Genomic DNA, 24350 nt, shown 5'->3' with positions numbered 1-24350 from the left:
GCCTCGGCTCGCCTCGCCTCACACCAGGTGTCTGCGTAGTTTGCAGTGCATTCGCACCATTCCTATCCCTGTCCCTGTCCCCGTCCCGACTTGTCCCGACTTTGCTCGACTGCCGCTCGCTGCCGCTCGGGTCGTGGTCCATATGACAGCGCAAGCACGACAAACGTCTGCGGGACGAGACGAGACGAGACGACTAAGGAATAAATTCGTGGTTACAAATCAAATTTTGAACTCTACACTCCTACACAACAATAGGCGGTGACGTATTTCAGAAATCACCTGCCGATTCGAACTGTTTTGTCGTTTTCAAAGTCTTCTTGGCAAACTTGGTTAGCACATTCTCCCTCAAACTGAGTTAATTACTGCATTTTCGTACCATTACAGTAGTTTAAAAGGCTTAAAGAAGCATCTTTGTCACAACAGAGAGGTAGTTTGAAAATTGGGCTGGCGACATAAAAAAAAAAACAGGAAGGGAGCCAGCAGCACCCGGGTTTCCCAGGCGGTCACCCATCCAAGTACTAGCCGGGCCCGATGATGCTTAACTTTGGTGATCGGACGAGAACCGGTGTATTCATCATGGTATGGCCGTTGGCGCCCATCTAATGTAGCAGCACGGCTGAATTCGCGTTCGGCTTTTCTCCCAACACACAAAATGTTAGTTTTCGGCCGCATTTGACGAAAGCGCTTCCTTCCGCAACCGCCAGTTCCTCGAGGACGGCGCGGGGAGGCGCGCCCGGCGTCCCAGCAGAGTGACGGCCGAATTGGCGGGCGCACCGCCGCGTGTGTGAGACGCACTGCTGCTCGTTGCACCTCCTGTCATTCGCAGGGCGCGTTCAGCCTTCGACACTAGCGGAGGACGCATCTTGTCCCTGGTGTTCAGCGGAGGGCCTGTGCGGGGTGTGGCAGTGTCGTGCTGGAGGGCCCACTGGTAGCGATGTGGGCTTCCTCGCCTCGCCTCGCCTCGCCTCGCCTCGCCTCGCCTCGCCTCACACCAGGTGTCTGCATAGTTTGCAGTGTCCCCGTCCCGACTTGTCCCGACTTTGCTCGACTGCCGCTCGCTGCCGCTCGGGTCGTGGTCCATATGACAGCGCAAGCACGACAAACGTCTGCGGGACGAGACGAGACGAGACGAGACGAGACGACTAAGGAATAAATTCGTGGTTACAAATCAAATTTGGAACTCTACACTCCTACACAGCAATAGGCGGTGACGTATTTCAGAAATCACCTGCCGATTAGTACTGTTTTGTCGTTTTCAAAGTCTTCTTGGCAAACTTGGTTAGCACATTCTCCCTCAAACTGAGTTAATTACTGCATTTTCGTACCATTACAGTAGTTTAAAAGGCTTAAGGAAGCATCTTTGTCACAACAGAAAGGTAGTTTGAAAATGGGGCTGGCGACATAACAAAAAAAAAAAACAGGAAGGGAGCCAACAGCACCCGGGTTTCTCAGGCGGTCACCCATCCAAGTACTAGCCGGGCCCGATGATGCTTAACTTCGGTGATCGGACGAGAACCGGTGTATTCATCATGGTATGGCCGTTGGCGCTCATCTAATGTAAGAGCACGGCAGAATTCGCGTTCGGCTTTTCTCCCAACACACAAAATGTTAGTTTTCGGCCGCATTTGACGAAAGCGCTTCCTTCCGCAACCGCCAGTTCCTCGAGGACGGCGCGGGGAGGCGCGCCCGGCGTCCCAGCAGAGTGACGGCCGAATTGGCGGGCGCACCGCCGCGTGTGTGAGACGCACTGCTGCTCGTTGCACCTCCTGTCATTCGCAGGGCGCGTTCAGCCTTCGACACTAGCGGAGGACGCATCTTGTCCCTGGTGTTCAGCGGAGGGCCTGTGCGGGGTGTGGCAGTGTCGTGCTGGAGGGCCCACTGGTAGCGATGTGGGCTTCCTCGCCTCGCCTCGCCTCGCCTCGCCTCGCCTCGGCTCGCCTCGCCTCACACCAGGTGTCTGCGTAGTTTGCAGTGCATTCGCACCATTCCTATCCCTGTCCCTGTCCCCGTCCCGACTTGTCCCGACTTTGCTCGACTGCCGCTCGCTGCCGCTCGGGTCGTGGTCCATATGACAGCGCAAGCACGACAAACGTCTGCGGGACGAGACGAGACGAGACGACTAAGGAATAAATTCGTGGTTACAAATCAAATTTGGAACTCTACACTCCTACACAACAATAGGCGGTGACGTATTTCAGAAATCACCTGCCGATTCGAACTGTTTTGTCGTTTTCAAAGTCTTCTTGGCAAACTTGGTTAGCACATTCTCCCTCAAACTGAGTTAATTACTGCATTTTCGTACCATTACAGTAGTTTAAAAGGCTTAAAGAAGCATCTTTGTCACAACAGAGAGGTAGTTTGAAAATTGGGCTGGCGACATAAAAAAAAAAACAGGAAGGGAGCCAACAGCACCCGGGTTTCTCAGGCGGTCACCCATCCAAGTACTAGCCGGGCCCGATGATGCTTAACTTCGGTGATCGGACGAGAACCGGTGTATTCATCATGGTATGGCCGTTGGCGCTCATCTAATGTAAGAGCACGGCAGAATTCGCGTTCGGCTTTTCTCCCAACACACAAAATGATAGTTTTCGGCCGCATTTGACGAAAGCGCTTCCTTCCGCAACCGCCAGTTCCTCGAGGACGGCGCGGGGAGGCGCGCCCGGCGTCCCAGCAGAGTGACGGCCGAATTGGCGGGCGCACCGCCGCGTGTGTGAGACGCACTGCTGCTCGTTGCACCTCCTGTCATTCGCAGGGCGCGTTCAGCCTTCGACACTAGCGGAGGACGCATCTTGTCCCTGGTGTTCAGCGGAGGGCCTGTGCGGGGTGTGGCAGTGTCGTGCTGGAGGGCCCACTGGTAGCGATGTGGGCTTCCTCGCCTCGCCTCGCCTCGCCTCGCCACGCCTCGCCTCGCCTCACACCAGGTGTCTGCATAGTTTGCAGTGTCCCCGTCCCGACTTGTCCCGACTTTGCTCGACTGCCGCTCGCTGCCGCTCGGGTCGTGGTCCATATGACAGCGCAAGCACGACAAACGTCTGCGGGACGAGACGAGACGAGACGACTAAGGAATAAATTCGTGGTTACAAATCAAATTTGGAACTCTACACTCCTACACAGCAATAGGCGGTGACGTATTTCAGAAATCACCTGCCGATTAGTACTGTTTTGTCGTTTTCAAAGTCTTCTTGGCAAACTTGGTTAGCACATTCTCCCTCAAACTGAGTTAATTACTGCATTTTCGTACCATTACAGTAGTTTAAAAGGCTTAAGGAAGCATCTTTGTCACAACAGAAAGGTAGTTTGAAAATGGGGCTGGCGACATAACAAAAAAAAAAAACAGGAAGGGAGCCAACAGCACGCGTGTTTCTCAGGCGGTCACCCATCCAAGTACTAGCCGGGCCCGATGATGCTTAACTTCGGTGATCGGACGAGAACCGGTGTATTCATCATGGTATGGCCGTTGGCGCTCATCTAATGTAAGAGCACGGCAGAATTCGCGTTCGGCTTTTCTCCCAACACACAAAATGTTAGTTTTCGGCCGCATTTGACGTAAACGCTTCCTTCCGCAACCGCCAGTTCCTCGAGGACGGCGCGGGGAGGCGCGCCCGGCGTCCCAGCAGAGTGACGGCCGAATTGGCGGGCGCACCGCCGCGTGTGTGAGACGCACTGCTGCTCGTTGCACCTCCTGTCATTCGCAGGGCGCGTTCAGCCTTCGACACTAGCGGAGGACGCATCTTGTCCCTGGTGTTCAGCGGAGGCCCTGTGCGGGGTGTGGCAGTGTCGTGCTGGAGGGCCCACTGGTAGCGATGTGGGCTTCCTCGCCTCGCCTCGCCTCGCCTCGCCTCGCCTCGGCTCGCCTCGCCTCACACCAGGTGTCTGCGTAGTTTGCAGTGCATTCGCACCATTCCTATCCCTGTCCCTGTCCCCGTCCCGACTTGTCCCGACTTTGCTCGACTGCCGCTCGCTGCCGCTCGGGTCGTGGTCCATATGACAGCGCAAGCACGACAAACGTCTGCGGGACGAGACGAGACGAGACGACTAAGGAATAAATTCGTGGTTACAAATCAAATTTGGAACTCTACACTCCTACACAACAATAGGCGGTGACGTATTTCAGAAATCACCTGCCGATTCGAACTGTTTTGTCGTTTTCAAAGTCTTCTTGGCAAACTTGGTTAGCACATTCTCCCTCAAACTGAGTTAATTACTGCATTTTCGTACCATTACAGTAGTTTAAAAGGCTTAAAGAAGCATCTTTGTCACAACAGAGAGGTAGTTTGAAAATTGGGCTGGCGACATAAAAAAAAAAACAGGAAGGGAGCCAACAGCACCCGGGTTTCTCAGGCGGTCACCCATCCAAGTACTAGCCGGGCCCGATGATGCTTAACTTCGGTGATCGGACGAGAACCGGTGTATTCATCATGGTATGGCCGTTGGCGCTCATCTAATGTAAGAGCACGGCAGAATTCGCGTTCGGCTTTTCTCCCAACACACAAAATGATAGTTTTCGGCCGCATTTGACGAAAGCGCTTCCTTCCGCAACCGCCAGTTCCTCGAGGACGGCGCGGGGAGGCGCGCCCGGCGTCCCAGCAGAGTGACGGCCGAATTGGCGGGCGCACCGCCGCGTGTGTGAGACGCACTGCTGCTCGTTGCACCTCCTGTCATTCGCAGGGCGCGTTCAGCCTTCGACACTAGCGGAGGACGCATCTTGTCCCTGGTGTTCAGCGGAGGGCCTGTGCGGGGTGTGGCAGTGTCGTGCTGGAGGGCCCACTGGTAGCGATGTGGGCTTCCTCGCCTCGCCTCGCCTCGCCTCGCCACGCCTCGCCTCGCCTCACACCAGGTGTCTGCATAGTTTGCAGTGTCCCCGTCCCGACTTGTCCCGACTTTGCTCGACTGCCGCTCGCTGCCGCTCGGGTCGTGGTCCATATGACAGCGCAAGCACGACAAACGTCTGCGGGACGAGACGAGACGAGACGACTAAGGAATAAATTCGTGGTTACAAATCAAATTTGGAACTCTACACTCCTACACAGCAATAGGCGGTGACGTATTTCAGAAATCACCTGCCGATTAGTACTGTTTTGTCGTTTTCAAAGTCTTCTTGGCAAACTTGGTTAGCACATTCTCCCTCAAACTGAGTTAATTACTGCATTTTCGTACCATTACAGTAGTTTAAAAGGCTTAAGGAAGCATCTTTGTCACAACAGAAAGGTAGTTTGAAAATGGGGCTGGCGACATAACAAAAAAAAAAAACAGGAAGGGAGCCAACAGCACGCGTGTTTCTCAGGCGGTCACCCATCCAAGTACTAGCCGGGCCCGATGATGCTTAACTTCGGTGATCGGACGAGAACCGGTGTATTCATCATGGTATGGCCGTTGGCGCTCATCTAATGTAAGAGCACGGCAGAATTCGCGTTCGGCTTTTCTCCCAACACACAAAATGTTAGTTTTCGGCCGCATTTGACGTAAACGCTTCCTTCCGCAACCGCCAGTTCCTCGAGGACGGCGCGGGGAGGCGCGCCCGGCGTCCCAGCAGAGTGACGGCCGAATTGGCGGGCGCACCGCCGCGTGTGTGAGACGCACTGCTGCTCGTTGCACCTCCTGTCATTCGCAGGGCGCGTTCAGCCTTCGACACTAGCGGAGGACGCATCTTGTCCCTGGTGTTCAGCGGAGGCCCTGTGCGGGGTGTGGCAGTGTCGTGCTGGAGGGCCCACTGGTAGCGATGTGGGCTTCCTCGCCTCGCCTCGCCTCGCCTCGCCTCGCCTCGGCTCGCCTCGCCTCACACCAGGTGTCTGCGTAGTTTGCAGTGCATTCGCACCATTCCTATCCCTGTCCCTGTCCCCGTCCCGACTTGTCCCGACTTTGCTCGACTGCCGCTCGCTGCCGCTCGGGTCGTGGTCCATATGACAGCGCAAGCACGACAAACGTCTGCGGGACGAGACGAGACGAGACGAGACGAGACGACTAAGGAATAAATTCGTGGTTACAAATCAAATTTGGAACTCTACACTCCTACACAACAATAGGCGGTGACGTATTTCAGAAATCACCTGCCGATTAGTACTGTTTTGTCGTTTTCAAAGTCTTCTTAGCAAACTTGGTTAGCACATTCTCCCTCAAACTGAGTTAATTACTGCATTTTCGTACCATTACAGTAGTTTAAAAGGCTTAAGGAAGCATCTTTGTCACAACAGAAAGGTAGTTTGAAAATGGGGCTGGCGACATAACAAAAAAAAAAAAACAGGAAGGGAGCCAACAGCACCCGGGTTTCTCAGGCGGTCACCCATCCAAGTACTAGCCGGGCCCGATGATGCTTAACTTCGGTGATCGGACGAGAACCGGTGTATTCATCATGGTATGGCCGTTGGCGCTCATCTAATGTAAGAGCACGGCAGAATTCGCGTTCGGCTTTTCTCCCAACACACAAAATGTTAGTTTTCGGCCGCATTTGACGTAAGCGCTTCCTTCCGCAACCGCCAGTTCCTCGAGGACGGCGCGGGGAGGCGCGCCCGGCGTCCCAGCAGAGTGACGGCCGAATTGGCGGGCGCACCGCCGCGTGTGTGAGACGCACTGCTGCTTGTTGCACCCCCTGTCATTCGCTGGGCGCGTGCAGCCTTCGACACTCGAGGAGGACGCATCTTGTCCCTGGTGTTCAGCGGAGGCCTGTGCGGGGTGTGGCAGTGTCGTGCTGGAGGGCCCACTGGTAGCGATGTGGGCTTCCTCGCCTCGCCTCGAATCGCCTCGCCTCGCCTCACACCAGGTGTCTGCGTAGTTTGCAGTGCATTCGCACCATTCCTATCCCTGTCCCTGTCCCCGTCTTTGCTCGACTGCCGCTCGCTGCCGCTCGGGTCGTGGTCCATATGACAGCGCAAGCACGACAAACGTCTGCGGGACGAGACGAGACGAGACGACTAAGGAATAAATTCGTGGTTACAAATCAAATTTGGAACTCTACACTCCTACACAACAATAGGCGGTGACGTATTTCAGAAATCACCTGCCGATTCGAACTGTTTTGTCGTTTTCAAAGTCTTCTTGGCAAACTTGGTTAGCACATTCTCCCTCAAACTGAGTTAATTACTGCATTTTCGTACCATTACAGTAGTTTAAAAGGCTTAAAGAAGCATCTTTGTCACAACAGAGAGGTAGTTTGAAAATTGGGCTGGCGACATAAAAAAAAAAACAGGAAGGGAGCCAGCAGCACCCGGGTTTCCCAGGCGGTCACCCATCCAAGTACTAGCCGGACCCGATGATGCTTAACTTTGGTGATCGGACGAGAACCGGTGTATTCATCATGGTATGGCCGTTGGCGCCCATCTAATGTAGCAGCACGGCTGAATTCGCGTTCGGCTTTTCTCCCAACACACAAAATGTTAGTTTTCGGCCGCATTTGACGAAAGCGCTTCCTTCCGCAACCGCCAGTTCCTCGAGGACGGCATGGGGAGGCGCGCCCGGCGTCCCAGCAGAGTGACGGCCGAATTGGCGGGCGCACCGCCGCGTGTGTGAGACGCACTGCTGCTCGTTGCACCTCCTGTCATTCGCAGGGCGCGTTCAGCCTTCGACACTAGCGGAGGACGCATCTTGTCCCTGGTGTTCAGCGGAGGGCCTGTGCGGGGTGTGGCAGTGTCGTGCTGGAGGGCCCACTGGTAGCGATGTGGGCTTCCTCGCCTCGCCTCGCCTCGCCTCGCCTCGCCTCGCCTCGCCTCACACCAGGTGTCTGCATAGTTTGCAGTGTCCCCGTCCCGACTTGTCCCGACTTTGCTCGACTGCCGCTCGCTGCCGCTCGGGTCGTGGTCCATATGACAGCGCAAGCACGACAAACGTCTGCGGGACGAGACGAGACGAGACGAGACGAGACGACTAAGGAATAAATTCGTGGTTACAAATCAAATTTGGAACTCTACACTCCTACACAGCAATAGGCGGTGACGTATTTCAGAAATCACCTGCCGATTAGTACTGTTTTGTCGTTTTCAAAGTCTTCTTGGCAAACTTGGTTAGCACATTCTCCCTCAAACTGAGTTAATTACTGCATTTTCGTACCATTACAGTAGTTTAAAAGGCTTAAGGAAGCATCTTTGTCACAACAGAAAGGTAGTTTGAAAATGGGGCTGGCGACATAACAAAAAAAAAAAACAGGAAGGGAGCCAACAGCACCCGGGTTTCTCAGGCGGTCACCCATCCAAGTACTAGCCGGGCCCGATGATGCTTAACTTCGGTGATCGGACGAGAACCGGTGTATTCATCATGGTATGGCCGTTGGCGCTCATCTAATGTAAGAGCACGGCAGAATTCGCGTTCGGCTTTTCTCCCAACACACAAAATGTTAGTTTTCGGCCGCATTTGACGAAAGCGCTTCCTTCCGCAAACGCCAGTTCCTCGAGGACGGCGCGGGGAGGCGCGCCCGGCGTCCCAGCAGAGTGACGGCCGAATTGGCGGGCGCACCGCCGCGTGTGTGAGACGCACTGCTGCTCGTTGCACCTCCTGTCATTCGCAGGGCGCGTTCAGCCTTCGACACTAGCGGAGGACGTATCTTGTCCCTGGTGTTCAGCGGAGGGCCTGTGCGGGGTGTGGCAGTGTCGTGCTGGAGGGCCCACTGGTAGCTATGTGGGCTTCCTCGCCTCGCCTCGCCTCGCCTCGCCTCGCCTCGGCTCGCCTCGCCTCACACCAGGTGTCTGCGTAGTTTGCAGTGCATTCGCACCATTCCTATCCCTGTCCCTGTCCCCGTCCCGACTTGTCCCGACTTTGCTCGACTGCCGCTCGCTGCCGCTCGGGTCGTGGTCCATATGACAGCGCAAGCACGACAAACGTCTGCGGGACGAGACGAGACGAGACGACTAAGGAATAAATTCGTGGTTACAAATCAAATTTTGAACTCTACACTCCTACACAACAATAGGCGGTGACGTATTTCAGAAATCACCTGCCGATTCGAACTGTTTTGTCGTTTTCAAAGTCTTCTTGGCAAACTTGGTTAGCACATTCTCCCTCAAACTGAGTTAATTACTGCATTTTCGTACCATTACAGTAGTTTAAAAGGCTTAAAGAAGCATCTTTGTCACAACAGAGAGGTAGTTTGAAAATTGGGCTGGCGACATAAAAAAAAAAACAGGAAGGGAGCCAGCAGCACCCGGGTTTCCCAGGCGGTCACCCATCCAAGTACTAGCCGGGCCCGATGATGCTTAACTTTGGTGATCGGACGAGAACCGGTGTATTCATCATGGTATGGCCGTTGGCGCCCATCTAATGTAGCAGCACGGCTGAATTCGCGTTCGGCTTTTCTCCCAACACACAAAATGTTAGTTTTCGGCCGCATTTGACGAAAGCGCTTCCTTCCGCAACCGCCAGTTCCTCGAGGACGGCGCGGGGAGGCGCGCCCGGCGTCCCAGCAGAGTGACGGCCGAATTGGCGGGCGCACCGCCGCGTGTGTGAGACGCACTGCTGCTCGTTGCACCTCCTGTCATTCGCAGGGCGCGTTCAGCCTTCGACACTAGCGGAGGACGCATCTTGTCCCTGGTGTTCAGCGGAGGGCCTGTGCGGGGTGTGGCAGTGTCGTGCTGGAGGGCCCACTGGTAGCGATGTGGGCTTCCTCGCCTCGCCTCGCCTCGCCTCGCCTCGCCTCACACCAGGTGTCTGCATAGTTTGCAGTGTCCCCGTCCCGACTTGTCCCGACTTTGCTCGACTGCCGCTCGCTGCCGCTCGGGTCGTGGTCCATATGACAGCGCAAGCACGACAAACGTCTGCGGGACGAGACGAGACGAGACGAGACGAGACGACTAAGGAATAAATTCGTGGTTACAAATCAAATTTGGAACTCTACACTCCTACACAGCAATAGGCGGTGACGTATTTCAGAAATCACCTGCCGATTAGTACTGTTTTGTCGTTTTCAAAGTCTTCTTGGCAAACTTGGTTAGCACATTCTCCCTCAAACTGAGTTAATTACTGCATTTTCGTACCATTACAGTAGTTTAAAAGGCTTAAGGAAGCATCTTTGTCACAACAGAAAGGTAGTTTGAAAATGGGGCTGGCGACATAACAAAAAAAAAAAACAGGAAGGGAGCCAACAGCACCCGGGTTTCTCAGGCGGTCACCCATCCAAGTACTAGCCGGGCCCGATGATGCTTAACTTCGGTGATCGGACGAGAACCGGTGTATTCATCATGGTATGGCGGTTGGCGCTCATCTAATGTAAGAGCACGGCAGAATTCGCGTTCGGCTTTTCTCCCAACACACAAAATGTTAGTTTTCGGCCGCATTTGACGAAAGCGCTTCCTTCCGCAACCGCCAGTTCCTCGAGGACGGCGCGGGGAGGCGCGCCCGGCGTCCCAGCAGAGTGACGGCCGAATTGGCGGGCGCACCGCCGCGTGTGTGAGACGCACTGCTGCTCGTTGCACCTCCTGTCATTCGCAGGGCGCGTTCAGCCATCGACACTAGCGGAGGACGCATCTTGTCCCTGGTGTTCAGCGGAGGGCCTGTGCGGGGTGTGGCAGTGTCGTGCTGGAGGGCCCACTGGTAGCGATGTGGGCTTCCTCGCCTCGCCTCGCCTCGCCTCGCCTCGCCTCGGCTCGCCTCGCCTCACACCAGGTGTCTGCGTAGTTTGCAGTGCATTCGCACCATTCCTATCCCTGTCCCTGTCCCCGTCCCGACTTGTCCCGACTTTGCTCGACTGCCGCTCGCTGCCGCTCGGGTCGTGGTCCATATGACAGCGCAAGCACGACAAACGTCTGCGGGACGAGACGAGACGAGACGACTAAGGAATAAATTCGTGGTTACAAATCAAATTTTGAACTCTACACTCCTACACAACAATAGGCGGTGACGTATTTCAGAAATCACCTGCCGATTCGAACTGTTTTGTCGTTTTCAAAGTCTTCTTGGCAAACTTGGTTAGCACATTCTCCCTCAAACTGAGTTAATTACTGCATTTTCGTACCATTACAGTAGTTTAAAAGGCTTAAAGAAGCATCTTTGTCACAACAGAGAGGTAGTTTGAAAATTGGGCTGGCGACATAAAAAAAAAAACAGGAAGGGAGCCAGCAGCACCCGGGTTTCCCAGGCGGTCACCCATCCAAGTACTAGCCGGGCCCGATGATGCTTAACTTTGGTGATCGGACGAGAACCGGTGTATTCATCATGGTATGGCCGTTGGCGCCCATCTAATGTAGCAGCACGGCTGAATTCGCGTTCGGCTTTTCTCCCAACACACAAAATGTTAGTTTTCGGCCGCATTTGACGAAAGCGCTTCCTTCCGCAACCGCCAGTTCCTCGAGGACGGCGCGGGGAGGCGCGCCCGGCGTCCCAGCAGAGTGACGGCCGAATTGGCGGGCGCACCGCCGCGTGTGTGAGACGCACTGCTGCTCGTTGCACCTCCTGTCATTCGCAGGGCGCGTTCAGCCTTCGACACTAGCGGAGGACGCATCTTGTCCCTGGTGTTCAGCGGAGGGCCTGTGCGGGGTGTGGCAGTGTCGTGCTGGAGGGCCCACTGGTAGCGATGTGGGCTTCCTCGCCTCGCCTCGCCTCGCCTCGCCTCGCCTCGCCTCGCCTCACACCAGGTGTCTGCATAGTTTGCAGTGTCCCCGTCCCGACTTGTCCCGACTTTGCTCGACTGCCGCTCGCTGCCGCTCGGGTCGTGGTCCATATGACAGCGCAAGCACGACAAACGTCTGCGGGACGAGACGAGACGAGACGAGACGAGACGACTAAGGAATAAATTCGTGGTTACAAATCAAATTTGGAACTCTACACTCCTACACAGCAATAGGCGGTGACGTATTTCAGAAATCACCTGCCGATTAGTACTGTTTTGTCGTTTTCAAAGTCTTCTTGGCAAACTTGGTTAGCACATTCTCCCTCAAACTGAGTTAATTACTGCATTTTCGTACCATTACAGTAGTTTAAAAGGCTTAAGGAAGCATCTTTGTCACAACAGAAAGGTAGTTTGAAAATGGGGCTGGCGACATAACAAAAAAAAAAAACAGGAAGGGAGCCAACAGCACCCGGGTTTCTCAGGCGGTCACCCATCCAAGTACTAGCCGGGCCCGATGATGCTTAACTTCGGTGATCGGACGAGAACCGGTGTATTCATCATGGTATGGCCGTTGGCGCTCATCTAATGTAAGAGCACGGCAGAATTCGCGTTCGGCTTTTCTCCCAACACACAAAATGTTAGTTTCCGGCCGCATTTGACGAAAGCGCTTCCTTCCGCAACCGCCAGTTCCTCGAGGACGGCGCGGGGAGGCGCGCCCGGCGTCCCAGCAGAGTGACGGCCGAATTGGCGGGCGCACCGCCGCGTGTGTGAGACGCACTGCTGCTCGTTGCACCTCCTGTCATTCGCAGGGCGCGTTCAGCCTTCGACACTAGCGGAGGACGCATCTTGTCCCTGGTGTTCAGCGGAGGGCCTGTGCGGGGTGTGGCAGTGTCGTGCTGGAGGGCCCACTGGTAGCGATGTGGGCTTCCTCGCCTCGCCTCGCCTCGCCTCGCCTCGCCTCGGCTCGCCTCGCCTCACACCAGGTGTCTGCGTAGTTTGCAGTGCATTCGCACCATTCCTATCCCTGTCCCTGTCCCCGTCCCGACTTGTCCCGACTTTGCTCGACTGCCGCTCGCTGCCGCTCGGGTCGTGGTCCATATGACAGCGCAAGCACGACAAACGTCTGCGGGACGAGACGAGACGAGACGAGACGAGACGACTAAGGAATAAATTCGTGGTTACAAATCAAATTTGGAACTCTACACTCCTACACAACAATAGGCGGTGACGTATTTCAGAAATCACCTGCCGATTAGTACTGTTTTGTCGTTTTCAAAGTCTTCTTAGCAAACTTGGTTAGCACATTCTCCCTCAAACTGAGTTAATTACTGCATTTTCGTACCATTACAGTAGTTTAAAAGGCTTAAGGAAGCATCTTTGTCACAACAGAAAGGTAGTTTGAAAATGGGGCTGGCGACATAACAAAAAAAAAAAAACAGGAAGGGAGCCAACAGCACCCGGGTTTCTCAGGCGGTCACCCATCCAAGTACTAGCCGGGCCCGATGATGCTTAACTTCGGTGATCGGACGAGAACCGGTGTATTCATCATGGTATGGCCGTTGGCGCTCATCTAATGTAAGAGCACGGCAGAATTCGCGTTCGGCTTTTCTCCCAACACACAAAATGTTAGTTTTCGGCCGCATTTGACGTAAGCGCTTCCTTCCGCAACCGCCAGTTCCTCGAGGACGGCGCGGGGAGGCGCGCCCGGCGTCCCAGCAGAGTGACGGCCGAATTGGCGGGCGCACCGCCGCGTGTGTGAGACGCACTGCTGCTTGTTGCACCCCCTGTCATTCGCTGGGCGCGTGCAGCCTTCGACACTCGAGGAGGACGCATCTTGTCCCTGGTGTTCAGCGGAGGCCTGTGCGGGGTGTGGCAGTGTCGTGCTGGAGGGCCCACTGGTAGCGATGTGGGCTTCCTCGCCTCGCCTCGAATCGCCTCGCCTCGCCTCACACCAGGTGTCTGCGTAGTTTGCAGTGCATTCGCACCATTCCTATCCCTGTCCCTGTCCCCGTCTTTGCTCGACTGCCGCTCGCTGCCGCTCGGGTCGTGGTCCATATGACAGCGCAAGCACGACAAACGTCTGCGGGACGAGACGAGACGAGACGAGACGACTAAGGAATAAATTCGTCGTTACAAATCAAATTTGGAACTCTACACTCCTACACAACAATAGGCGGTGACGTATTTCAGAAATCACCTGCCGATTCGTACTGTTTTGTCGTTTTCAAAGTCTTCTTGGCAAACTTGGTTAGCACATTCTCCCTCAAACTGAGTTAATTACTGCATTTTCGTACCATTACAGTAGTTTAAAAGGCTTAAGGAAGCATCTTTGTCACAACAGAAAGGTAGTTTGAAAATGGGGCTGGCGACATAACAAAAAAAAAAAAACAGGAAGGGAGCCAACAGCACGCGTGTTTCTCAGGCGGTCACCCATCCAAGTACTAGCCGGGCCCGATGATGCTTAACTTCGGTGATCGGACGAGAACCGGTGTATTCATCATGGTATGGCCGTTGGCGCTCATCTAATGTAAGAGCACGGCAGAATTCGCGTTCGGCTTTTCTCCCAACACACAAAATGTTAGTTTTCGGCCGCATTTGACGTAAACGCTTCCTTCCGCAACCGCCAGTTCCTCGAGGACGGCGCGGGGAGGCGCGCCCGGCGTCCCAGCAGAGTGACGGCCGAATTGGCGGGCGCACCGCCGCGTGTGTGCGACGCACTGCTGCTCGTTGCACCTCCTGTCATTCGCAGGGCGCGTTCAGCCTTCGACACTAGCGGAGGACGCATCTTGTCCCTGGTGTTCAGCGGAGGCCCTGTGCGGGGTGTGGCAGTGTCGTGCTGGAGGGCCCACTGGTAGCGATGTGGGCTTCCTCGCCTCGCCTCGCCTCGCCTCGCCTCGCCTCGGCTCGCCTCGCCTCACACCAGGTGTCTGCGTAGTTTGCAGTGCATTCGCACCATTCCTATCCCTGTCCCTGTCCCCGTCCCGACTTGTCCCGACTTTGCTCGACTGCCGCTCGCTGCCGCTCGGGTCGTGGTCCATATGACAGCGCAAGCACGACAAACGTCTGCGGGACGAGACGAGACGAGACGACTAAGGAATAAATTCGGGGTTACAAATCAAATTTGGAACTCTACACTCCTACACAACAATAGGCGGTGACGTATTTCAGAAATCACCTGCCGATTCGAACTGTTTTGTCGTTTTCAAAGTCTTCTTGGCAAACTTGGTTAGCACATTCTCCCTCAAACTGAGTTAATTACTGCATTTTCGTACCATTACAGTAGTTTAAAAGGCTTAAAGAAGCATCTTTGTCACAACAGAGAGGTAGTTTGAAAATTGGGCTGGCGACATAAAAAAAAAAACAGGAAGGGAGCCAGCAGCACCCGGGTTTCCCAGGCGGTCACCCATCCAAGTACTAGCCGGGCCCGATGATGCTTAACTTTGGTGATCGGACGAGAACCGGTGTATTCATCATGGTATGGCCGTTGGCGCCCATCTAATGTAGGAGCACGGCTGAATTCGCGTTCGGCTTTTCTCCCAACACACAAAATGTTAGTTTTCGGCCGCATTTGACGAAAGCGCTTCCTTCCGCAACCGCCAGTTCCTCGAGGACGGCGCGGGGAGGCGCGCCCGGCGTCCCAGCAGAGTGACGGCCGAATTGGCGGGCGCACCGCCGCGTGTGTGAGACGCACTGCTGCTCGTTGCACCTCCTGTCATTCGCAGGGCGCGTTCAGCCTTCGACACTAGCGGAGGACGCATCTTGTCCCTGGTGTTCAGCGGAGGGCCTGTGCGGGGTGTGGCAGTGTCGTGCTGGAGGGCCCACTGGTAGCGATGTGGGCTTCCTCGCCTCGCCTCGCCTCGCCTCGCCTCGCCTCACACCAGGTGTCTGCATAGTTTGCAGTGCATTCGCACCATTCCTATCCCTGTCCCTGTCCCCGTCCCGACTTGTCCCGACTTTGCTCGACTGCCGCTCGCTGCCGCTCGGGTCGTGGTCCATATGACAGCGCAAGCACGACAAACGTCTGCGGGACGAGACGAGACGAGACGAGACGAGACGACTAAGGAATAAATTCGTGGTTACAAATCAAATTTGGAACTCTACACTCCTACACAACAATAGGCGGTGACGTATTTCAGAAATCACCTGCCGATTAGTACTGTTTTGTCGTTTTCAAAGTCTTCTTAGCAAACTTGGTTAGCACATTCTCCCTCAAACTGAGTTAATTACTGCATTTTCGTACCATTACAGTAGTTTAAAAGGCTTAAAGAAGCATCTTTGTCACAACAGAGAGGTAGTTTGAAAATTGGGCTGGCGACATAAAAAAAAAAACAGGAAGGGAGCCAGCAGCACCCGGGTTTCCCAGGCGGTCACCCATCCAAGTACTAGCCGGGCCCGATGATGCTTAACTTTGGTGATCGGACGAGAACCGGTGTATTCATCATGGTATGGCCGTTGGCGCCCATCTAATGTAGGAGCACGGCTGAATTCGCGTTCGGCTTTTCTCCCAACACACAAAATGTTAGTTTTCGGCCGCATTTGACGAAAGCGCTTCCTTCCGCAACCGCCAGTTCCTCGAGGACGGCGCGGGGAGGCGCGCCCGGCGTCCCAGCAGAGTGACGGCCGAATTGGCGGGCGCACCGCCGCGTGTGTGAGACGCACTGCTGCTCGTTGCACCTCCTGTCATTCGCAGGGCGCGTTCAGCCTTCGACACTAGCGGAGGACGCATCTTGTCCCTGGTGTTCAGCGGAGGGCCTGTGCGGGGTGTGGCAGTGTCGTGCTGGAGGGCCCACTGGTAGCGATGTGGGCTTCCTCGCCTCGCCTCGCCTCGCCTCGCCTCGCCTCACACCAGGTGTCTGCATAGTTTGCAGTGCATTCGCACCATTCCTATCCCTGTCCCTGTCCCCGTCCCGACTTGTCCCGACTTTGCTCGACTGCCGCTCGCTGCCGCTCGGGTCGTGGTCCATATGACAGCGCAAGCACGACAAACGTCTGCGGGACGAGACGAGACGAGACGAGACGAGACGACTAAGGAATAAATTCGTGGTTACAAATCAAATTTGGAACTCTACACTCCTACACAACAATAGGCGGTGACGTATTTCAGAAATCACCTGCCGATTAGTACTGTTTTGTCGTTTTCAAAGTCTTCTTAGCAAACTTGGTTAGCACATTCTCCCTCAAACTGAGTTAATTACTGCATTTTCGTACCATTACAGTAGTTTAAAAGGCTTAAGGAAGCATCTTTGTCACAACAGAAAGGTAGTTTGAAAATGGGGCTGGCGACATAACAAAAAAAAAAAAACAGGAAGGGAGCCAACAGCACCCGGGTTTCTCAGGCGGTCACCCATCCAAGTACTAGCCGGGCCCGATGATGCTTAACTTCGGTGATCGGACGAGAACCGGTGTATTCATCATGGTATGGCCGTTGGCGCTCATCTAATGTAAGAGCACGGCAGAATTCGCGTTCGGCTTTTCTCCCAACACACAAAATGTTAGTTTTCGGCCGCATTTGACGTAAGCGCTTCCTTCCGCAACCGCCAGTTCCTCGAGGACGGCGCGGGGAGGCGCGCCCGGCGTCCCAGCAGAGTGACGGCCGAATTGGCGGGCGCACCGCCGCGTGTGTGAGACGCACTGCTGCTTGTTGCACCCCCTGTCATTCGCTGGGCGCGTGCAGCCTTCGACACTCGAGGAGGACGCATCTTGTCCCTGGTGTTCAGCGGAGGCCTGTGCGGGGTGTGGCAGTGTCGTGCTGGAGGGCCCACTGGTAGCGATGTGGGCTTCCTCGCCTCGCCTCGAATCGCCTCGCCTCGCCTCACACCAGGTGTCTGCGTAGTTTGCAGTGCATTCGCACCATTCCTATCCCTGTCCCTGTCCCCGTCCCGACTTGTCCCGACTTTGCTCGACTGCCGCTCGCTGCCGCTCGGGTCGTGGTCCATATGACAGCGCAAGCACGACAAACGTCTGCGGGACGAGACGAGACGAGACGACTAAGGAATAAATTCGTGGTTACAAATCAAATTTGGAACTCTACACTCCTACACAACAATAGGCGGTGACGTATTTCAGAAATCACCTGCCGATTCGAACTGTTTTGTCGTTTTCAAAGTCTTCTTGGCAAACTTGGTTAGCACATTCTCCCTCAAACTGAGTTAATTACTGCATTTTCGTACCATTACAGTAGTTTAAAAGGCTTAAAGAAGCATCTTTGTCACAACAGAGAGGTAGTTTGAAAATTGGGCTGGCGACATAAAAAAAAAAAACAGGAAGGGAGTCAACAGCACCCGGGTTTCTCAGGCGGTCACCCATCCAAGTACTAGCCGGGCCCGATGATGCTTAACTTCGGTGATCGGACGAGAACCGGTGTATTCATCATGGTATGGCCGTTGGCGCTCATCTAATGTAAGAGCACGGCAGAATTCGCGTTCGGCTTTTCTCCCAACACACAAAATGATAGTTTTCGGCCGCATTTGACGAAAGCGCTTCCTTCCGCAACCGCCAGTTCCTCGAGGACGGCGCGGGGAGGCGCGCCCGGCGTCCCAGCAGAGTGACGGCCGAATTGGCGGGCGCACCGCCGCGTGTGTGAGACGCACTGCTGCTCGTTGCACCTCCTGTCATTCGCAGGGCGCGTTCAGCCTTCGACACTAGCGGAGGACGCATCTTGTCCCTGGTGTTCAGCGGAGGGCCTGTGCGGGGTGTGGCAGTGTCGTGCTGGAGGGCCCACTGGTAGCGATGTGGGCTTCCTCGCCTCGCCTCGCCTCGCCTCGCCTCGCCTCGGCTCACACCAGGTGTCTGCATAGTTTGCAGTGTCCCCGTCCCGACTTGTCCCGACTTTGCTCGACTGCCGCTCGCTGCCGCTCGGGTCGTGGTCCATATGACAGCGCAAGCACGACAAACGTCTGCGGGACGAGACGAGACGAGACGACTAAGGAATAAATTCGTGGTTACAAATCAAATTTGGAACTCTACACTCCTACACAGCAATAGGCGGTGACGTATTTCAGAAATCACCTGCCGATTAGTACTGTTTTGTCGTTTTCAAAGTCTTCTTGGCAAACTTGGTTAGCACATTCTCCCTCAAACTGAGTTAATTACTGCATTTTCGTACCATTACAGTAGTTTAAAAGGCTTAAGGAAGCATCTTTGTCACAACAGAAAGGTAGTTTGAAAATGGGGCTGGCGACATAACAAAAAAAAAAAACAGGAAGGGAGCCAACAGCACGCGTGTTTCTCAGGCGGTCACCCATCCAAGTACTAGCCGGGCCCGATGATGCTTAACTTCGGTGATCGGACGAGAACCGGTGTATTCATCATGGTATGGCCGTTGGCGCTCATCTAATGTAAGAGCACGGCAGAATTCGCGTTCGGCTTTTCTCCCAACACACAAAATGTTAGTTTTCGGCCGCATTTGACGTAAACGCTTCCTTCCGCAACCGCCAGTTCCTCGAGGACGGCGCGGGGAGGCGCGCCCGGCGTCCCAGCAGAGTGACGGCCGAATTGGCGGGCGCACCGCCGCGTGTGTGAGACGCACTGCTGCTCGTTGCACCTCCTGTCATTCGCAGCGCGCGTTCAGCCTTCGACACTAGCGGAGGACGCATCTTGTCCCTGGTGTTCAGCGGAGGCCCTGTGCGGGGTGTGGCAGTGTCGTGCTGGAGGGCCCACTGGTAGCGATGTGGGCTTCCTCGCCTCGCCTCGCCTCGCCTCGCCTCGCCTCGGCTCGCCTCGCCTCACACCAGGTGTCTGCGTAGTTTGCAGTGCATTCGCACCATTCCTATCCCTGTCCCTGTCCCCGTCCCGACTTGTCCCGACTTTGCTCGACTGCCGCTCGCTGCCGCTCGGGTCGTGGTCCATATGACAGCGCAAGCACGACAAACGTCTGCGGGACGAGACGAGACGAGACGAGACGAGACGACTAAGGAATAAATTCGTGGTTACAAATCAAATTTGGAACTCTACACTCCTACACAACAATAGGCGGTGACGTATTTCAGAAATCACCTGCCGATTAGTACTGTTTTGTCGTTTTCAAAGTCTTCTTAGCAAACTTGGTTAGCACATTCTCCCTCAAACTGAGTTAATTACTGCATTTTCGTACCATTACAGTAGTTTAAAAGGCTTAAGGAAGCATCTTTGTCACAACAGAAAGGTAGTTTGAAAATGGGGCTGGCGACATAACAAAAAAAAAAAAACAGGAAGGGAGCCAACAGCACCCGGGTTTCTCAGGCGGTCACCCATCCAAGTACTAGCCGGGCCCGATGATGCTTAACTTCGGTGATCGGACGAGAACCGGTGTATTCATCATGGTATGGCCGTTGGCGCTCATCTAATGTAAGAGCACGGCAGAATTCGCGTTCGGCTTTTCTCCCAACACACAAAATGTTAGTTTTCGGCCGCATTTGACGTAAGCGCTTCCTTCCGCAACCGCCAGTTCCTCGAGGACGGCGCGGGGAGGCGCGCCCGGCGTCCCAGCAGAGTGACGGCCGAATTGGCGGGCGCACCGCCGCGTGTGTGAGACGCACTGCTGCTTGTTGCACCCCCTGTCATTCGCTGGGCGCGTGCAGCCTTCGACACTCGAGGAGGACGCATCTTGTCCCTGGTGTTCAGCGGAGGCCTGTGCGGGGTGTGGCAGTGTCGTGCTGGAGGGCCCACTGGTAGCGATGTGGGCTTCCTCGCCTCGCCTCGAATCGCCTCGCCTCGCCTCACACCAGGTGTCTGCGTAGTTTGCAGTGCATTCGCACCATTCCTATCCCTGTCCCTGTCCCCGTCTTTGCTCGACTGCCGCTCGCTGCCGCTCGGGTCGTGGTCCATATGACAGCGCAAGCACGACAAACGTCTGCGGGACGAGACGAGACGAGACGAGACGACTAAGGAATAAATTCGTCGTTACAAATCAAATTTGGAACTCTACACTCCTACACAACAATAGGCGGTGACGTATTTCAGAAATCACCTGCCGATTCGTACTGTTTTGTCGTTTTCAAAGTCTTCTTGGCAAACTTGGTTAGCACATTCTCCCTCAAACTGAGTTAATTACTGCATTTTCGTACCATTACAGTAGTTTAAAAGGCTTAAGGAAGCATCTTTGTCACAACAGAAAGGTAGTTTGAAAATGGGGCTGGCGACATAACAAAAAAAAAAAAACAGGAAGGGAGCCAACAGCACGCGTGTTTCTCAGGCGGTCACCCATCCAAGTACTAGCCGGGCCCGATGATGCTTAACTTCGGTGATCGGACGAGAACCGGTGTATTCATCATGGTATGGCCGTTGGCGCTCATCTAATGTAAGAGCACGGCAGAATTCGCGTTCGGCTTTTCTCCCAACACACAAAATGTTAGTTTTCGGCCGCATTTGACGTAAACGCTTCCTTCCGCAACCGCCAGTTCCTCGAGGACGGCGCGGGGAGGCGCGCCCGGCGTCCCAGCAGAGTGACGGCCGAATTGGCGGGCGCACCGCCGCGTGTGTGAGACGCACTGCTGCTCGTTGCACCTCCTGTCATTCGCAGGGCGCGTTCAGCCTTCGACACTAGCGGAGGACGCATCTTGTCCCTGGTGTTCAGCGGAGGCCCTGTGCGGGGTGTGGCAGTGTCGTGCTGGAGGGCCCACTGGTAGCGATGTGGGCTTCCTCGCCTCGCCTCGCCTCGCCTCGCCTCGCCTCGGCTCGCCTCGCCTCACACCAGGTGTCTGCGTAGTTTGCAGTGCATTCGCACCATTCCTATCCCTGTCCCTGTCCCCGTCCCGACTTGTCCCGACTTTGCTCGACTGCCGCTCGCTGCCGCTCGGGTCGTGGTCCGTATGACAGCGCAAGCACGACAAACGTCTGCGGGACGAGACGAGACGAGACGACTAAGGAATAAATTCGGGGTTACAAATCAAATTTGGAACTCTACACTCCTACACAACAATAGGCGGTGACGTATTTCAGAAATCACCTGCCGATTCGAACTGTTTTGTCGTTTTCAAAGTCTTCTTGGCAAACTTGGTTAGCACATTCTCCCTCAAACTGAGTTAATTACTGCATTTTCGTACCATTACAGTAGTTTAAAAGGCTTAAAGAAGCATCTTTGTCACAACAGAGAGGTAGTTTGAAAATTGGGCTGGCGACATAAAAAAAAAAACAGGAAGGGAGCCAGCAGCACCCGGGTTTCCCAGGCGGTCACCCATCCAAGTACTAGCCGGGCCCGATGATGCTTAACTTTGGTGATCGGACGAGAACCGGGGTATTCATCATGGTATGGCCGTTGGCGCCCATCTAATGTAGGAGCACGGCTGAATTCGCGTTCGGCTTTTCTCCCAACACACAAAATGTTAGTTTTCGGCCGCATTTGACGAAAGCGCTTCCTTCCGCAACCGCCAGTTCCTCGAGGACGGCGCGGGGAGGCGCGCCCGGCGTCCCAGCAGAGTGACGGCCGAATTGGCGGGCGCACCGCCGCGTGTGTGAGACGCACTGCTGCTCGTTGCACCTCCTGTCATTCGCAGGGCGCGTTCAGCCTTCGACACTAGCGGAGGACGCATCTTGTCCCTGGTGTTCAGCGGAGGCCCTGTGCGGGGTGTGGCAGTGTCGTGCTGGAGGGCCCACTGGTAGCGATGTGGGCTTCCTCGCCTCGCCTCGCCTCGCCTCGCCTCGCCTCGGCTCGCCTCGCCTCACACCAGGTGTCTGCGTAGTTTGCAGTGCATTCGCACCATTCCTATCCCTGTCCCTGTCCCCGTCCCGACTTGTCCCGACTTTGCTCGACTGCCGCTCGCTGCCGCTCGGGTCGTGGTCCATATGACAGCGCAAGCACGACAAACGTCTGCGGGACGAGACGAGACGAGACGACTAAGGAATAAATTCGGGGTTACAAATCAAATTTGGAACTCTACACTCCTACACAACAATAGGCGGTGACGTATTTCAGAAATCACCTGCCGATTCGAACTGTTTTGTCGTTTTCAAAGTCTTCTTGGCAAACTTGGTTAGCACATTCTCCCTCAAACTGAGTTAATTACTGCATTTTCGTACCATTACAGTAGTTTAAAAGGCTTAAAGAAGCATCTTTGTCACAACAGAGAGGTAGTTTGAAAATTGGGCTGGCGACATAAAAAAAAAAACAGGAAGGGAGCCAGCAGCACCCGGGTTTCCCAGGCGGTCACCCATCCAAGTACTAGCCGGGCCCGATGATGCTTAACTTTGGTGATCGGACGAGAACCGGGGTATTCATCATGGTATGGCCGTTGGCGCCCATCTAATGTAGGAGCACGGCTGAATTCGCGTTCGGCTTTTCTCCCAACACACAAAATGTTAGTTTTCGGCCGCATTTGACGAAAGCGCTTCCTTCCGCAACCGCCAGTTCCTCGAGGACGGCGCGGGGAGGCGCGCCCGGCGTCCCAGCAGAGTGACGGCCGAATTGGCGGGCGCACCGCCGCGTGTGTGAGACGCACTGCTGCTCGTTGCACCTCCTGTCATTCGCAGGGCGCGTTCAGCCTTCGACACTAGCGGAGGACGCATCTTGTCCCTGGTGTTCAGCGGAGGGCCTGTGCGGGGTGTGGCAGTGTCGTGCTGGAGGGCCCACTGGTAGCGATGTGGGCTTCCTCGCCTCGCCTCGCCTCGCCTCGCCTCGCCTCACACCAGGTGTCTGCATAGTTTGCAGTGCATTCGCACCATTCGTATCCAGGTCCCTGTCCCCGTCCCGACTTGTCCCGACTTTGCTCGACTGCCGCTCGCTGCCGCTCGGGTCGTGGTCCATATGACAGCGCAAGCACGACAAACGTCTGCGGGACGAGACGAGACGAGACGAGACGAGACGACTAAGGAATAAATTCGTGGTTACAAATCAAATTTGGAACTCTACACTCCTACACAACAATAGGCGGTGACGTATTTCAGAAATCACCTGCCGATTAGTACTGTTTTGTCGTTTTCAAAGTCTTCTTAGCAAACTTGGTTAGCACATTCTCCCTCAAACTGAGTTAATTACTGCATTTTCGTACCATTACAGTAGTTTAAAAGGCTTAAGGAAGCATCTTTGTCACAACAGAAAGGTAGTTTGAAAATGGGGCTGGCGACATAACAAAAAAAAAAAAACAGGAAGGGAGCCAACAGCACCCGGGTTTCTCAGGCGGTCACCCATCCAAGTACTAGCCGGGCCCGATGATGCTTAACTTCGGTGATCGGACGAGAACCGGTGTATTCATCATGGTATGGCCGTTGGCGCTCATCTAATGTAAGAGCACGGCAGAATTCGCGTTCGGCTTTTCTCCCAACACACAAAATGTTAGTTTTCGGCCGCATTTGACGTAAGCGCTTCCTTCCGCAACCGCCAGTTCCTCGAGGACGGCGCGGGGAGGCGCGCCCGGCGTCCCAGCAGAGTGACGGCCGAATTGGCGGGCGCACCGCCGCGTGTGTGAGACGCACTGCTGCTTGTTGCACCCCCTGTCATTCGCTGGGCGCGTGCAGCCTTCGACACTCGAGGAGGACGCATCTTGTCCCTGGTGTTCAGCGGAGGCCTGTGCGGGGTGTGGCAGTGTCGTGCTGGAGGGCCCACTGGTAGCGATGTGGGCTTCCTCGCCTCGCCTCGAATCGCCTCGCCTCGCCTCACACCAGGTGTCTGCGTAGTTTGCACTGCATTCGCACCATTCCTATCCCTGTCCCTGTCCCCGTCTTTGCTCGACTGCCGCTCGCTGCCGCTCGGGTCGTGGTCCATATGACAGCGCAAGCACGACAAACGTCTGCGGGACGAGACGAGACGAGACGAGACGACTAAGGAATAAATTCGTCGTTACAAATCAAATTTGGAACTCTACACTCCTACACAACAATAGGCGGTGACGTATTTCAGAAATCACCTGCC

General features: G+C 55.0%; 25 non-coding genes across 25 annotated transcripts; all 25 read right to left on the bottom strand.

Annotated features, from left to right (window-relative positions):
- Window positions 1-474: 474 nt before the first annotated feature.
- On the bottom strand, window positions 475-593 carry LOC126178271 (5S ribosomal RNA). Its single transcript, XR_007536179.1, has one exon. It is a non-coding gene; the product is annotated as a 5S ribosomal RNA (ribosomal RNA).
- An 834-nt stretch (window positions 594-1427) lies between these two features.
- Window positions 1428-1546, bottom strand: LOC126178078 (5S ribosomal RNA). The gene has a single exon (XR_007535994.1). It is a non-coding gene; the product is annotated as a 5S ribosomal RNA (ribosomal RNA).
- Window positions 1547-2400: 854 nt separating this feature from the next.
- Window positions 2401-2519, bottom strand: LOC126178077 (5S ribosomal RNA). Its single transcript, XR_007535993.1, has one exon. It is a non-coding gene; the product is annotated as a 5S ribosomal RNA (ribosomal RNA).
- An 824-nt stretch (window positions 2520-3343) lies between these two features.
- LOC126178320 (5S ribosomal RNA) lies at window positions 3344-3462 on the bottom strand. The gene has a single exon (XR_007536227.1). It is a non-coding gene; the product is annotated as a 5S ribosomal RNA (ribosomal RNA).
- Window positions 3463-4316: 854 nt separating this feature from the next.
- Window positions 4317-4435, bottom strand: LOC126178076 (5S ribosomal RNA). The gene has a single exon (XR_007535992.1). It is a non-coding gene; the product is annotated as a 5S ribosomal RNA (ribosomal RNA).
- An 824-nt stretch (window positions 4436-5259) lies between these two features.
- LOC126178319 (5S ribosomal RNA) lies at window positions 5260-5378 on the bottom strand. The gene has a single exon (XR_007536226.1). It is a non-coding gene; the product is annotated as a 5S ribosomal RNA (ribosomal RNA).
- An 869-nt stretch (window positions 5379-6247) lies between these two features.
- On the bottom strand, window positions 6248-6366 carry LOC126178075 (5S ribosomal RNA). Its single transcript, XR_007535991.1, has one exon. It is a non-coding gene; the product is annotated as a 5S ribosomal RNA (ribosomal RNA).
- An 823-nt stretch (window positions 6367-7189) lies between these two features.
- On the bottom strand, window positions 7190-7308 carry LOC126178328 (5S ribosomal RNA). Its single transcript, XR_007536235.1, has one exon. It is a non-coding gene; the product is annotated as a 5S ribosomal RNA (ribosomal RNA).
- An 834-nt stretch (window positions 7309-8142) lies between these two features.
- LOC126178074 (5S ribosomal RNA) lies at window positions 8143-8261 on the bottom strand. The gene has a single exon (XR_007535990.1). It is a non-coding gene; the product is annotated as a 5S ribosomal RNA (ribosomal RNA).
- An 854-nt stretch (window positions 8262-9115) lies between these two features.
- LOC126178269 (5S ribosomal RNA) lies at window positions 9116-9234 on the bottom strand. Its single transcript, XR_007536177.1, has one exon. It is a non-coding gene; the product is annotated as a 5S ribosomal RNA (ribosomal RNA).
- An 824-nt stretch (window positions 9235-10058) lies between these two features.
- Window positions 10059-10177, bottom strand: LOC126178249 (5S ribosomal RNA). The gene has a single exon (XR_007536159.1). It is a non-coding gene; the product is annotated as a 5S ribosomal RNA (ribosomal RNA).
- Window positions 10178-11031: 854 nt separating this feature from the next.
- Window positions 11032-11150, bottom strand: LOC126178267 (5S ribosomal RNA). Its single transcript, XR_007536176.1, has one exon. It is a non-coding gene; the product is annotated as a 5S ribosomal RNA (ribosomal RNA).
- Window positions 11151-11984: 834 nt separating this feature from the next.
- LOC126178073 (5S ribosomal RNA) lies at window positions 11985-12103 on the bottom strand. The gene has a single exon (XR_007535989.1). It is a non-coding gene; the product is annotated as a 5S ribosomal RNA (ribosomal RNA).
- An 869-nt stretch (window positions 12104-12972) lies between these two features.
- Window positions 12973-13091, bottom strand: LOC126178071 (5S ribosomal RNA). Its single transcript, XR_007535987.1, has one exon. It is a non-coding gene; the product is annotated as a 5S ribosomal RNA (ribosomal RNA).
- Window positions 13092-13924: 833 nt separating this feature from the next.
- Window positions 13925-14043, bottom strand: LOC126178318 (5S ribosomal RNA). Its single transcript, XR_007536225.1, has one exon. It is a non-coding gene; the product is annotated as a 5S ribosomal RNA (ribosomal RNA).
- An 854-nt stretch (window positions 14044-14897) lies between these two features.
- LOC126178266 (5S ribosomal RNA) lies at window positions 14898-15016 on the bottom strand. Its single transcript, XR_007536175.1, has one exon. It is a non-coding gene; the product is annotated as a 5S ribosomal RNA (ribosomal RNA).
- An 849-nt stretch (window positions 15017-15865) lies between these two features.
- LOC126178265 (5S ribosomal RNA) lies at window positions 15866-15984 on the bottom strand. Its single transcript, XR_007536174.1, has one exon. It is a non-coding gene; the product is annotated as a 5S ribosomal RNA (ribosomal RNA).
- An 854-nt stretch (window positions 15985-16838) lies between these two features.
- LOC126178070 (5S ribosomal RNA) lies at window positions 16839-16957 on the bottom strand. The gene has a single exon (XR_007535986.1). It is a non-coding gene; the product is annotated as a 5S ribosomal RNA (ribosomal RNA).
- An 839-nt stretch (window positions 16958-17796) lies between these two features.
- LOC126178184 (5S ribosomal RNA) lies at window positions 17797-17915 on the bottom strand. Its single transcript, XR_007536097.1, has one exon. It is a non-coding gene; the product is annotated as a 5S ribosomal RNA (ribosomal RNA).
- An 819-nt stretch (window positions 17916-18734) lies between these two features.
- Window positions 18735-18853, bottom strand: LOC126178317 (5S ribosomal RNA). The gene has a single exon (XR_007536224.1). It is a non-coding gene; the product is annotated as a 5S ribosomal RNA (ribosomal RNA).
- An 869-nt stretch (window positions 18854-19722) lies between these two features.
- Window positions 19723-19841, bottom strand: LOC126178068 (5S ribosomal RNA). The gene has a single exon (XR_007535985.1). It is a non-coding gene; the product is annotated as a 5S ribosomal RNA (ribosomal RNA).
- Window positions 19842-20674: 833 nt separating this feature from the next.
- LOC126178315 (5S ribosomal RNA) lies at window positions 20675-20793 on the bottom strand. Its single transcript, XR_007536221.1, has one exon. It is a non-coding gene; the product is annotated as a 5S ribosomal RNA (ribosomal RNA).
- Window positions 20794-21647: 854 nt separating this feature from the next.
- LOC126178322 (5S ribosomal RNA) lies at window positions 21648-21766 on the bottom strand. The gene has a single exon (XR_007536229.1). It is a non-coding gene; the product is annotated as a 5S ribosomal RNA (ribosomal RNA).
- An 854-nt stretch (window positions 21767-22620) lies between these two features.
- Window positions 22621-22739, bottom strand: LOC126178321 (5S ribosomal RNA). Its single transcript, XR_007536228.1, has one exon. It is a non-coding gene; the product is annotated as a 5S ribosomal RNA (ribosomal RNA).
- Window positions 22740-23593: 854 nt separating this feature from the next.
- On the bottom strand, window positions 23594-23712 carry LOC126178067 (5S ribosomal RNA). Its single transcript, XR_007535984.1, has one exon. It is a non-coding gene; the product is annotated as a 5S ribosomal RNA (ribosomal RNA).
- Between the last annotated feature and the right edge of the window lie 638 nt (window positions 23713-24350).

The sequence above is a fragment of the Schistocerca cancellata genome, chromosome 3, assembly GCF_023864275.1.
Source record: "Schistocerca cancellata isolate TAMUIC-IGC-003103 chromosome 3, iqSchCanc2.1, whole genome shotgun sequence".
NCBI classification, from domain to species: Eukaryota; Metazoa; Arthropoda; class Insecta; order Orthoptera; family Acrididae; genus Schistocerca; species Schistocerca cancellata.
The sequence above is the reverse complement of the archived record's forward strand: the minus strand, read 5'-3'. Positions and strand labels throughout refer to the sequence as shown.